The sequence below is a fragment of the Ascaphus truei genome, chromosome 5 (genome assembly GCF_040206685.1).
Source record: "Ascaphus truei isolate aAscTru1 chromosome 5, aAscTru1.hap1, whole genome shotgun sequence".
Lineage (NCBI taxonomy): Eukaryota > Metazoa > Chordata > Amphibia > Anura > Ascaphidae > Ascaphus > Ascaphus truei.
The window spans coordinates 88,958,007-88,970,706 of NC_134487.1; the positions used below are offsets into that span (position 1 = coordinate 88,958,007).

The window sequence follows — 12,700 nt, forward strand, 5'->3', positions numbered from 1 at the left end:
GGAAGATACTGTATATACGAAAATTAAAAAAAATTGACTACATTTTGACACATTTGACCGTCTATTTTAAGTGCTCAGCTGAGAAAAATGTTTAAAGCGTGAGCACCACCAGGTGTGGCGTGACACCTGCGTAAACACTGTTGTCCACACCTCCGTGACCAGCCGTGCCTCCTCTGCGGTTCGCCAAGAATAATTATTTGTGTGGTTATTTATGATATTGCAGTTCAACACATGGCCAGCAGGTGGCACCATGAATAACTTTGTCTGTGATGCTTGGTAGTTGTAAGGAAGTCGCTACAGTAGGAATCCCACAGGTGTCTCAATACAAAATACAGTGTAGACATGTCTTGCTTTAAACATTACCATTCTTTGTTTAATGAACTTGTACTTCTCTACTGTAGGAGTAGCACACTTCACTCAAATTAGTATGCATTAACCAAATGTATCTCAGTCCATTAGTACAAGGCACTTTCTAAACCTGCCTGCAGTTATGCATATGTAGCTTAGTACCCCTGGCTATACCCTTTTCTTTGGCCCTAACATTATAAGTCCTAATAGGGACAGGCAGTATTGGGGTTAAACTCATGCACAGAGGCCTAGCATGTGAATTGCAGACTGGATAGGATACAATGTTATCCTATCCAGGTGCAGGCCTAACAGCAGTTTGAAGTGTCATGCCTGGGAGGTTATGGACTGGATCACATGCAGATGGTGTGATGCCTGTCATTACCTGGGCTGCCCTGTTATGGGGAAGGGTTACAAACCCCTCCCCAGGTACAAAGGCTGGCACCACTAACATGTGATGGTTCTGTCCTCTCCCTCTGTGGAGTGGGAGCTATTCCACCTTGCCCCATCAGGGGGTAAGGGGGTAAGGATGGGCTCTTGGGGCCTCAAGCTCCTTGGGTTTAATCCATGGAAGTAGGAGAATGTAGTGGCTGTGAATATCTCAATAAACACTGGTTGTATTATCAACTGCCTATGTGTGTTTATGGAGAAGGAGGGCTTGTGGGGAGAACTCTTGCCCTGGCAGGAGCCCTGCGAGGATGAGGCATTTCACTGGAAGATCTGAACTAAGAACCTGACCTGTTGAAACTCCCAAAACCATCTGTGGAGCACTCAGTGTGCTATGAGCCTACAGGTATGCACCATCACACCGGGAACATGTGGCACTTATCCCAGAAGAGCAGATCTCCATTAGAGGGGAGGAGGGATAGGGGTGCTACACATATATGATATAAGGTTCCATTCAAGGCAATACAGATATGAAGTCAATTATATCTGACATTGAAGTTTATCGCTACAAAATACCCATTCATGGGGGGGCGGAGGGAAGAAAGGGTGTGGAAGAATTCTATTCGACACAACTTAAGAATGAATGATAGCTTTATTAGAATAGAACCCCCCGGCATGAGGGGCCGTACTGGGCACTACACTCACATGTCATGGATTGGTATGTTTGATTATGGTAACTTTCGAAGGAGAAAGAGATTGAATAGAACTTTCCGAACGATTCATTGCAATCTGCTCAAACCAGAGTACCTGTATATTCTTTTATCATAAGTGAAGTTGCAATGTGTGGTGAATGCCTCACTCATACTGTTAGATTATATGCACGTCATAATTTCAGTGGCATGATAATAATAATAATAATAATAATAAAAAAAAAAAGAAGCAAAACACCACTTAAAAGTACAAATCTCTTTTATTACTTAAAGTCTCTTCCTGATGACACAATATAACTATTATATAAAACATGCTCATGATAATGTGTGAACTATCCATTTCCAGATGTAGCCAGACACATTCTCTTAGCCATGTGAAAAAAAAGCAGTCTCCCGTGGCTCCAGGGAAGGTAACAGCTGCAGGCAGCCGGATATTAGCAAACCGTCGGCCAGCGGCTTGCTTCCTGGCGACAGTGGATAGCTATGATCGGCTTTCCCTGGCAATCCCCAGCCACAAGAACATAAACCTGAAAAGTATATATCTGTACATAAGAAAATTGCAGAATCTCACAGTAAGGATTATGTTACAGTTCGTAAGTCAATTTATGACCTCGGTTATAGCTCCTGGTTAAGTGCTCTATATGAAATATACTTGCTGCAGTATAGTTGCGTACACGAAACACAAGCGCATACACCTCCAACTCTTAAACGTGAAGAGCAAAGAAAGTAGATGAAAATCCACACAATTGTGAAAAGAAAATTAAGAATGATGACTTTCACATACATATACTGTATCTAGCATATGTAGAGGACAAATAAGACAAGTTAAAAATAAGCAGACTACACATTGTGCTTAAGGTATGAAAATCATTGCCTTTGAGTACCAAAAGGTGTCTTATGGCAATGCACCATTTAGTGTATATGGCCCTAGATATTACATGCAGCTGTTCTAATGCAATCTCTTGGTAAAACTTTGTTACATATAAGTATACCATTTATTTCACATAATTATGTGTGACTACATTTGTCTATTAATTTTTTTATCTGTTGTATCCATTAATATTGTCCAATACCACTTGAACATAATATTCAAACAGCAGTAGAGGGCTAATGGCATATACCCAAAATACATAATGACAAAGAACAGAGTGAGAGAAGGAAATATAAACCGTTATAAAAGAGAAAGGGAAACAATGGTAAGAGGCAATTGGAGAAGGAGAAAGATAATCAGAAAGAAAAAGAGAAAATATTAGAGAAAAGAAAAGGATTGAAATGCAAGCAGCAGCAGGCAATGGGAAGAAGGACAACATTGGTCATATAAGAGCCTTCTAGGTGTAGTTACTACCAGGTATCATAAACAGCTACCTGTCAAAGCTAGTTAATTGGATGGAATCATTAAAACGCATCAATGCACGTACTGTAACATCCCAGGGGAAGGTATTAGAAATTCCCAAGTCATGGTCAGAGTGTCGGACTTTTTTTTTTTTTTTTTACCCTTTTTTCTTGTTCACCATGATAGAAATATTTAATTTGAAAATATATTGTTGTTTTTTTCTTAAATATAAGACATATAAAACAACGGTTTATACGTGTACCGTAGGAGGATGTCCAACGTATAAAAAGCATGGTTTGCTATTATGAAGATGTTACTTGCCCTTTTTTTTAATATAGTTAATGGTACACTGTAGTTGTGTTGCTATTTTAAGTGCTCAGCTGAGAGAAATTGTTAAAATACAACTTGAAATGACTTGTTTTCTATCACTATCAACCTGCGCTTCATCAATTCCAGACTTGTCATGGCTCATTATGTATAGATCATCTTGAGCAGCTTTGCGTTTTAGAAATATGTTATGGCATCTGCCTGTGTGCTTTCCTGCACCAAAGCACATAACATGTTTTAAACAAGACTGTCATTTGTATTACTTTATTTTATTTCATCATATCTTTGTCTGTGGAGCTGTATAACTTCCAAAATTGTTATGCAACAAACTAAATACAATGTGAATGGATTATGCAGGCATTTTCCATACTGTATCTTGGTCAGTATTCTCTTAATTATGTCTTAATATTATTGTTATGCTAATTGGGTATTTACATTTTTTGGCAGGGTAGAATTTAATTATACTATACTTTGTTTATGCTTTGAAGTTGGTAAGAACAATATATCAACGTCTGTGAATTCTCAACAATAACTTTTAAATAACTTGACACACACAGTACTGTAATGTTACCACTAACATTTGGTCCTGGTTCAAAATGTGAAACTTGCTTGCTGCACCAACTAGAGCGTTAAAAAAATGCCATGCTTTGTTAATGAATTAACAAAGATACTGCAAACAAATATATTGCTGTTTAGCCAGCTTAGTTTAATATAATCTTACTTGTAGATATGCAGCACAATTTGCTATGTTTCAGTGTAAATGAGTACTTCAGTATTAGGGGATTTCTTTTTTTAAATGAAACTTCTACTGTATGTGGCACCTACAATATGAAAATTTCCCTTGAAGCAAATTGCCTTGTTGGTGACGGAAGTGTAGTCCCGGAAGTGACGTCGCTGCTGCCAGAAGAGGCCGTCGGCTCTGCTGGCAGCTCATTGCGCATGCGCAGAGGCCTACCGCGCATGGCGCACATGCACAGAGGCCCCCAGCGCTCGGCGTGCATGGCGCGCATGCGCAGTGGCCTCCCGCGCTCGGCGTGCATGCGCAGAGTTCTATGGCGGGCATGGCTCACATGTGCAGAGACCTATGGCAGGCATGGCGCGCATGCACAGAGGCTTCCTGTACTCAGCGCACACGCACAGAGGTCTCCTGCGCTTGGCGCGCATGGCAAGAATAAACAGGTAACTTACAAATAAAATGGGGATACATTAGGAGAATTATTTGATGGAGAAGGATTTAGGAGTGCTTGTAGACAGCAGACTTAGCAATAGTGCCCAAAGTCATGCAGTAGCTGCAAAGGCAAACAAGATCTCATCTTGCATTAAACGAGCAATGTATAGATGGGAAGTAAACATAATTATGCCCCTCTATAACGTGATGTACCCTTCCAGATCACATCCGTTATCCGTACGTGCTGTTCTGCCACACTGGGAAGTCTCTGCCGCACTGTCTCACTTGCTGGGCTCCTCAGGACAGGTCCTTTCTCTCACTCTCCTTGTGGGTCTCTCGCTGCTGCTCACATGCTCCTATCAACCAATATCTCTCTACACTCCTCTATACATGGTGTCATCGGTTTCAGTATCCTATGATCTCAGTCTTTTCATTGGTTCACAGCCATTGACCGGAGGGCATGTCCATCAACATACTTGTGTGTTCATAGTGGTGTTACAATACCTACATTTAGTAATGAATATTTATAAAGAATATTATAATAAGTATAAAATCTAACATTCACCGTCCGTACCCTCAACCAATCACCTAATCCTGCCCAATCATCCAGTAACAATTTAGTGGTAAATTTCTTGACACCTGCCCTAACTTTGCCTGTCAACTTTCTACCCCTTTCCCATCAAATTCCCCTAGGGAGCATCTCCATCCCCATGTTGTTCCACTGCTAATTGCCCTTGGGGCTTTCAATTTATTTATACAGAGTTAAGAAAAATAATAAATGTATAACCCATTAATTCTTGGTACTGTGACGGTGTGCTCACCACAAACAAGATGGGACCACGCTGCTGAGTTGGGGTAATATATATAACGCCAACCTACAGCCGCGTGAGTGCGTCTGGGCTGTAGATTAATCAAGGTAGCTGGGTCAGGGTAGTAGAGGTGAGAATGGTCCTGATACTTGCCGGAGTCAGTAGTGGAGGGGTACAGATCGTTGTGGGTGCTTTAGTCGAGGTCAGGATTGGAGAGGTTCAGATCATCGAGAGTAAGCCAAGGTCAGGGATGGAGAGATGTGGATGGTCAAACAAAGCTGGGTCAGGAGAGGAGAAGAGTGGAGTCCGAAAGCAAGCAGGGTCAGGTAGCAAGGCAGACAAGGCTGAAACAGAACAGACTGTGGAGAGGCACATGCACAAACAGAGATTATGCTCAGCGATGAGCCTCTGGCTCTGCTGAGTTTTTACAGGAAGCTATGACGAATCACAGCAGGAGGCATGTCACTGAGCAGGTTCTGATAGGAAGCTCCACTGCACAAGGCAGGTTTGTACTACCCAGTACTGCATTATGTACTATAGAAGTCAATATAAAACATTAAAGAAAACAAATCGAAAAAGCCTTTGCTATGTTCCAAATTGGCTTTCAAATTATTAGTGACATTTTACATTTTTTCACATCAATCAATTCCTGCTTATATTAATGTGATACAGGTGTGTGCTGTATCGCGCGTTAATGACGTCATCATGTGGATGCAACTGGGAGGTGGGGCCAGAGGAGTTGGCATTTAGGTCCACGTGGGCTGTGCGCGCGCTCCTATGATGATAACAGGCTCCAGGGTGAGGTTTGGGAGCGATGCTAGTTTATGGATGTACTGCTGCGACACACTTTATTCGAGCAAATACCCAGTATGTACCTGGCAGATACCTGGAATGCGCCGCTCCTCACCTCTGACAAGCCCCGTTGCGTTTGCCTTCCCAGCTATGGTTCATGCCTGGCTGACGGGCGGCTGATCTGTTAAATGATAATGATTAGGATTTAATAGGCTGCAATGCTTCGCGTGTCTACCAGATGGCAAAAATTCATGAATTGTAATGCAGTATATATATATTTATATACTGTGCAGTATTGCAGCCAGCGGGAATAAAATGCTTCAATCCCTGCCTGGAAAATAACGCAATGCACTCGGGCAGAAAACAGTCACAAACCTCAATACACCCGAGTATACCCGAATTCGTGGGACTAGCCGAGCTCGAATAAAGTGTGTCGCCAGTGTATGGACTGTAAGGTTTGCGTGCGTCGACTGGGCGCCGCCTCATGGATCCTTACAGGTACATACGGTACACAAGTTTGATGCTGTTGTGTGAAATTTGCAGTGGATTCCACAAGGAGGATAAAATACACAGGACATATGTGTCAATAAAAAAGAATATGCAAAAGCATTTCTTTTTTCAGTATCTTGACAGTATGATAAAGCATGCTCTGTGTGCTCCTCTTTTTTCTATCTCTCTATTACAATTGTGGGGTTTACTTCCAGCTATTTGTTTATCTCCACCAAAAGCAAATTTGATAAGTACTTCAAGATGTGAATCAACGCATACTGTACCTGCTTTCTCAATCCTTTATAAATGTCAGGGCAGAAGTCATGCATGCAGCCACAAATACTATGTGAGCAGTATATGTATTTCAAATGCCAATAGGGTGTTCCAGCACTCACTGACTAATAGAATTATTTCAAACGTAGGAATATGCCAAAATGAAACTGTAATAATGAAAGCACGATATCTATAAACATGGAACCATGTCAAACAAGCGGGTAATAGGCCATTCCCTTAGGTCCAGATGGTATTTTCTTTTCTCTGACTACATATGACTCATGGAGATATCTCTGGCCGACCACCTCCTCTACACAACGTAACTGTGGCGTTGTAAGTTACTCTGGATGCATGGCAGTTGTCACGACAACAAAGGATGCAGCCAGGAGTTGTTGGAGCCAATGCGCAAGCGCATCCTGAGCCGCACGCGCAATGTCTTTTGACATAGACGCCATCATAATCAAGCCTTCTAACATCACACGTGGCATGAATCTGGTTATCGGAGCAATAAGAACTGAACTCTTACTGAGGATTAAGCTACAGCTGTTTGATCACATGACTACAACTCCTGCCTATGAGGACGGATGATCCAGTATACGCCCACTGATGACGTAATCAGTTCTCTCAATACAGACTGATTAAGCCTTTGCTCACATTATCTCTTTTTAAGGGTTTGTGTAGTTTGTTGGGGATTCAGGGATTAGGAAAGTACCTTTGGTCCATGTGGACCTAGGGGAATGGCCTGAGGAAGGGGTCTTCACCCTGAAACGATGCCCCCCTAATTACCCACTTCTACATTTCTCCCCCACCCCCTACTTTTTCCTAATGTGGTTTTCCTTGTCTTTTTCCCTTCCCCTGTGTTTTTCCCCCACACTACCATATTTAGGGTCTATTTTTGTATTACCCGCTTGTGTGACATTGTTCCATGTTTATAGATATCTTGTGCTTTCATTATTACATTTTCATATTGGCATATTCCTACATTTGAAATTATTCTATTAGTCAGTCAGTGCTGGAACATCCAATTGCTATTTGGTTATTGTTTTAGGAGGAATAAGTGTCCTCCTTGTTCCTTTGGCACCCTGCATGTAGTCGTTGAAAAATATTTTGGAGTGCTATCTATCACCATTATCTTCTAGTTCATATTTTTTGTGTCTTCGCTCTATGTACTGTGCTGCTGTTTCTTCTTCTAGCAAGTATGTTAAAATATCCAAAGTACAATGTAATCGTACCAGAAAAGTATGGTTTGTACTACCCAGTACTGCATTATGTACTATAGAAGTCAATATAAAACATTAAAGAAAACAAATCGAAAAAGCCTTTGCTATGTTCCAAATTGGCTTTCAAATTATTAGTGACATTTTACATTTTTTTAACCTGTCTTGTATCAAAAGAGTAATTTGGTTTCATCTTTTGATCACAAAAAATGTAAGCCTGCTAATCATGTAAACTCCATCTAAGCAGGTACCTCCACTAAATACAGCTTAAATGGAGTGTGCCTTGACGTGCTTAGCAGGCCCAATGAGAAGAATTAGAGAAGAAATGCACATGGGAAGAACAAACCCCAGTAAGGAGATATGCATACAAACCAAGGATAAATGTATTGAAAATACTTTTGGTAACAATTGAGATGAGTTCCAAGTTCTCTGGGACCGGCAGGGTTCAGAAAGAACATAGCTGACTCTTTAGCGATTAACTCTACTGTACTTAATAAAACTGGTCCCATGACAAGTCAGTCAGAGATCAGGGAGGTTAATGCATGGCTAAGAAAGTGGTGTAGGAAGGAGGGGTTTGGGTTTTTAGAGCACTGGGACTCCTTTTCTGAGAGGAGGTGCCATCTATATTCTAGGGACGGATTGCACCTCAATGAAGAGGGATCTTCTGTGCTAGGGGGGAGAATGCTAAAAAGGTTGGAGGAGATTTTAAACTAGGATGGAGAGGGGAGGGGAATGAAACAGATAATGAACTAAATGGAATAGATGAGGTGGTATGGAGGTAGAATGGGAGCAAGTGCAAGTTTGACAAGCAGTGAGATACCCATAGTAAATACAGATAATACTAGAAAACTTCTAAAGACTAAACCAAGTGGGAGCAGAAGGAAGGAGCAGATAAGATAATAGTAAAGGCTGAAAAAAAACTTAAATGCATGCTTGCTAATGCAAGAAGCCTGACAGATAAAATGGGGGAGCTTGAATTAATAGCTACAAGGGAGCAGTATGATATCATAGGCATTACTGAAACATGGTGGGATGAAACTCATGACTGGACAGTTAATTTAAAGGGGTATTCTCTTTTTCGGAAGGATCGAACAAATAGAAGGGGAGGTAGAGTATGTCTATATGTTAAACCAGATCTAAAACCTATTATAAGGGAGGATGTCTATGAAGGGAATGATGAAAATGTAGAGACCTTGTGGATAGAAATTAGCAGTGGAGGTAAAAGTATAAAGAAAATGTTTGTGGGAATATGCTATAAACCACCAAATATCTGTGAGATTGAGGAAGCTAAAATACATTCTCAAGGCATCAAAACTGGGTCATGTTTGCATAATGGGGGATTTTAATTATCCAGACATAGACTGGGGCAATGAGATTAGCGTTACAACAAAAGGAAACAGGTTTTTGGGGGTGCTTAAAGACAATTATATGACCCAAATTATTGAGGAACCAACCAGGAGAGGGGCAGTTCTGGATTTGGTCATATTAAACAATGTAGAAGTAATAACAAATATTCAAGTCCTGGAACATTTGGGTAACAGTGATCATAACATGGTCTCATTTGAAATAAATGATAATAAAACAGATTACTTGGGTTCAACAATGAAATTAAACTTTAGAAAGGCAGATTTTAATAAACTGAGGCCTAATCTAGTAGTAATACAATGGGATGATGTTTTTGCAGGGAAAAATGTAGAAGATAAACGGGCAGTCTTTAAAACATTGTTAGAAAAGCACACTTATCAGTGTATACCCTTGGGTAATAAGTATAAAAGAAATAAGTCAAAACCAATGTGGCTAAATAAACAGGTAGGGGAGGAAATGGACAAGAAGAGGAAAGCGTTTAGATTCTTTAAGTCAGAAGGGACAGAGACATCGTATCAGAATTATAAGGAATGTAACAAAAATTGCAAAATGGCAATTAAATTAGCAAAAATGGATAATGAAAAAAGGATTGCAATAGACAGTAAGGTCAACCCTAAAAAGTTCTTTAAGTACCTTAATAACAAAAAAATGAGAAAAGAAAATATAGGACCCTTTCAGTGTGAGATGGGTAGGCAGATTATTGGAGATAAGGAAAAAGCAGAGGTATTAAACAAATTCTTTGCCTCTGTGTTTACCAGGGAAGAATCAAGTTCAATAGTAGCGCCACAGGAGGAAGCCACAACCTCCATATTAATGACCAATTGTTTAACTGAGGAAGAAGTTCATAAGCGACTTGAAAAAATTAAAGTAAATAAGGCACCTGGCCCCGATGGCATACATCCAAGAGTTCTCAAGGAGTTAAGCTCAGTAATAGCAAAACCATTATATTTAATTTTCAAGGACTCCATTTCCACAGGCTCAGTACCACAAGATTGGCGTAAAGCAGATGTGGTGCCTATATTTAAAAAGGGAGCTAGATCACACCTGGGGAATTACAGACCTGTAAGCCTGGCTTCAATAGTAGGGAAACTACTTGAAGGTTTAATACGGGATAATATTCAGGAATACCTAATGGAAAACAAAATTACTAGTAATAGTCAGCATGGATTTATGAAGGATAGATCTTGCCAAACTAACCTTATTTGTTTCTTTGAGGAGGTAAGTAGGAATTTAGACCAGCGTAATGCAGTTGATGTCGTCTACTTAGATTTTGCAAAGGCTTTTGATACGGTTTCACACAAGAGGTTGGTGTACAAAATAAAGAAAATTGGACTCAGTAATAATATATGCACCTGGATTGAAAACTGGTTAAAGGACAGACAACAGAGGGTTGTCATAAATGGAACTTTTTCAGGTTGGGCTAAAGTCGTGAGTGGAGTACCTCAAGGATCGGTACTGGGACCCCTGCTTTTTAACTTGTTTATTAATGACCTTGAGGTTGGGATCGAGAGCAAAATCTCCATCTTTGCTGATGATACTAAATTGTGTAAGGTAATAAAATCAGAGCAGGATGTAATTTCTCTTCAGAAGGACTTGGAGAGACTGAAAACGTGGGCAGGTAAATGGCAAATGAGGTTTAATACAGATAAATGTAAGGTTATGGATTTGGGATGCAAGAATAAAAAGGCGACTTACAAATTAAATGGAGATATATTGGGGGAATCCTTGATGGAGAAGGATTTAGGAGTGCTTGTAGACAGCAGGCTTAGCAATAGTGCCCAATGTCATGCAGTAGCTGCAAAGGCAAACAAGATCTTATCTTGCATCAAACGTGCAATGGATGGAAGGGAAGTAAACATAATGATGCCCCTTTACAAAGCATTAGTAAGACCACACCTTGAATATGGAGTACAATTTTGGGCACCAATCCTAAGAAAAGACATTATGGAACTAGAGAGAGAGTGCAGAGAAGAGCCACCAAATTAATAAAGGGGATGGACATTCTAATTTATGAGGAGAGGCTAGCTAAATTAGATTTATTTACATTAGAAAAGAGGCGTCTAAGAGGGGATATGATAACTATATACAAATATATTCAGGGACAATACAAGGAGCTTTCAAAAGAACTATTCATCCCACGGGCAGTACAAAGGACTCGGGGCCATCCCTTAAGGTTGGAGGAAAGGAAATTTCACCAGCAACAAAGGAAAGGGTTCTTTACAGTAAGGGCAGTTAAAATGTGGAATTTATTACCCATGGAGACTGTGATGGCAGATACAATAGATTTGTTCAAAAAAAGGTTGGACATCTTTTTAGATGGGAAAGGTATACAGGGATATACCAAATAAGTATACATGGGAAGGATGTTGATCCAGGGATTAATCCGATTGCCAATTCTTGGAGTCAGGAAGGAATTAATTTTTCCCCTTAATGGGGTTTTTTGTTTGCCTTCCTCTGGATCAATAAGTAAGTATAGATATAGAATAAAGTATCTGTTGTCTAAATTTAGCATAGGTTGAACTTGATGGACCTATGTCTTTTTTCAACCTCATCTACTATGTAACTATGTAACACGTGATTTTTCAATAACTTTTATTATAACTGATACAATCAATTGCATTAAAAAGATTATACGTAAACATTTGACATGTTCTACGATGTGATCCTTCTCTGAATTACTTTCTTATCGTTCCTCCATTATGTGCTTATAAGAGAGGAAAGAACCTGAAAAATAGTGTAATAAGAGCAGACTTGGGGTCTTTTTCCAACAGTTTTGGGTCCTCCATAATATGGGAACCTTTGGTGCCACAACTGCTTTCAATGTGCCAGTCCACAGCTTGGAGACAGTTTTAAACACCCAGAGACTGATAAAATATTCCAGATTAAGTACAACTTTACATGTAGATCCAGATATGTAGATTATTTGATTACATGTACTTGTGGGTTGGGATACGTGGGTGAGACCTCTGAAATGATAAAAGATTGCATCAGACCACACAAAGTAGCCGTTCCAGTGTGCTTTGTGTTTTTCTTGTACTTAAACCACTCTTTCTGGGAAAAGGGCAACCCCCTGTTATGGACTATTTAACTGGACTGTTGTAAGTGTTTATTTTGTTACTTTACACCTATGCTGAATGAAGCTCTTTTTGCATTCCATGATTTTGTGGCTGGATAAACAAGCCTATTCAGTTAACCCACGTGTCATAGCGTTGTCCCTGCAACATATGGTGGCTGAGTAAGATACTGAGCGGCTCCTGCAGGCAAAGCCCCCCCCCAAAAAAATGGAACGTTTTTAAAAAGAGTTTCTGTGCGAACAGGTGTCAGGAATCCACTCCTGGCTTTGGCTGGAGCCCTTCCATCCGGAGCTTTGCAGGTTCCAGACAATCTATTCCCTGCTTCTGCAATCAGCTGCCTCCTGCTGCCAGCGTTTCCTGTGGCATATCTGTCTCAGTTCCTGTCGCATCCCGGCGCTGCTTTACCTGTTT

The 12,700-nt window shown here is 40.4% G+C and overlaps 1 protein-coding gene across 2 annotated transcripts in view; it reads right to left on the bottom strand.

The window, feature by feature from the left end:
* Positions 1-12,700, bottom strand: part of SYT1 (synaptotagmin 1) — a 905,119-nt gene that overhangs the window by 662,863 nt on the left and 229,556 nt on the right. The window lies entirely within an intron of this gene.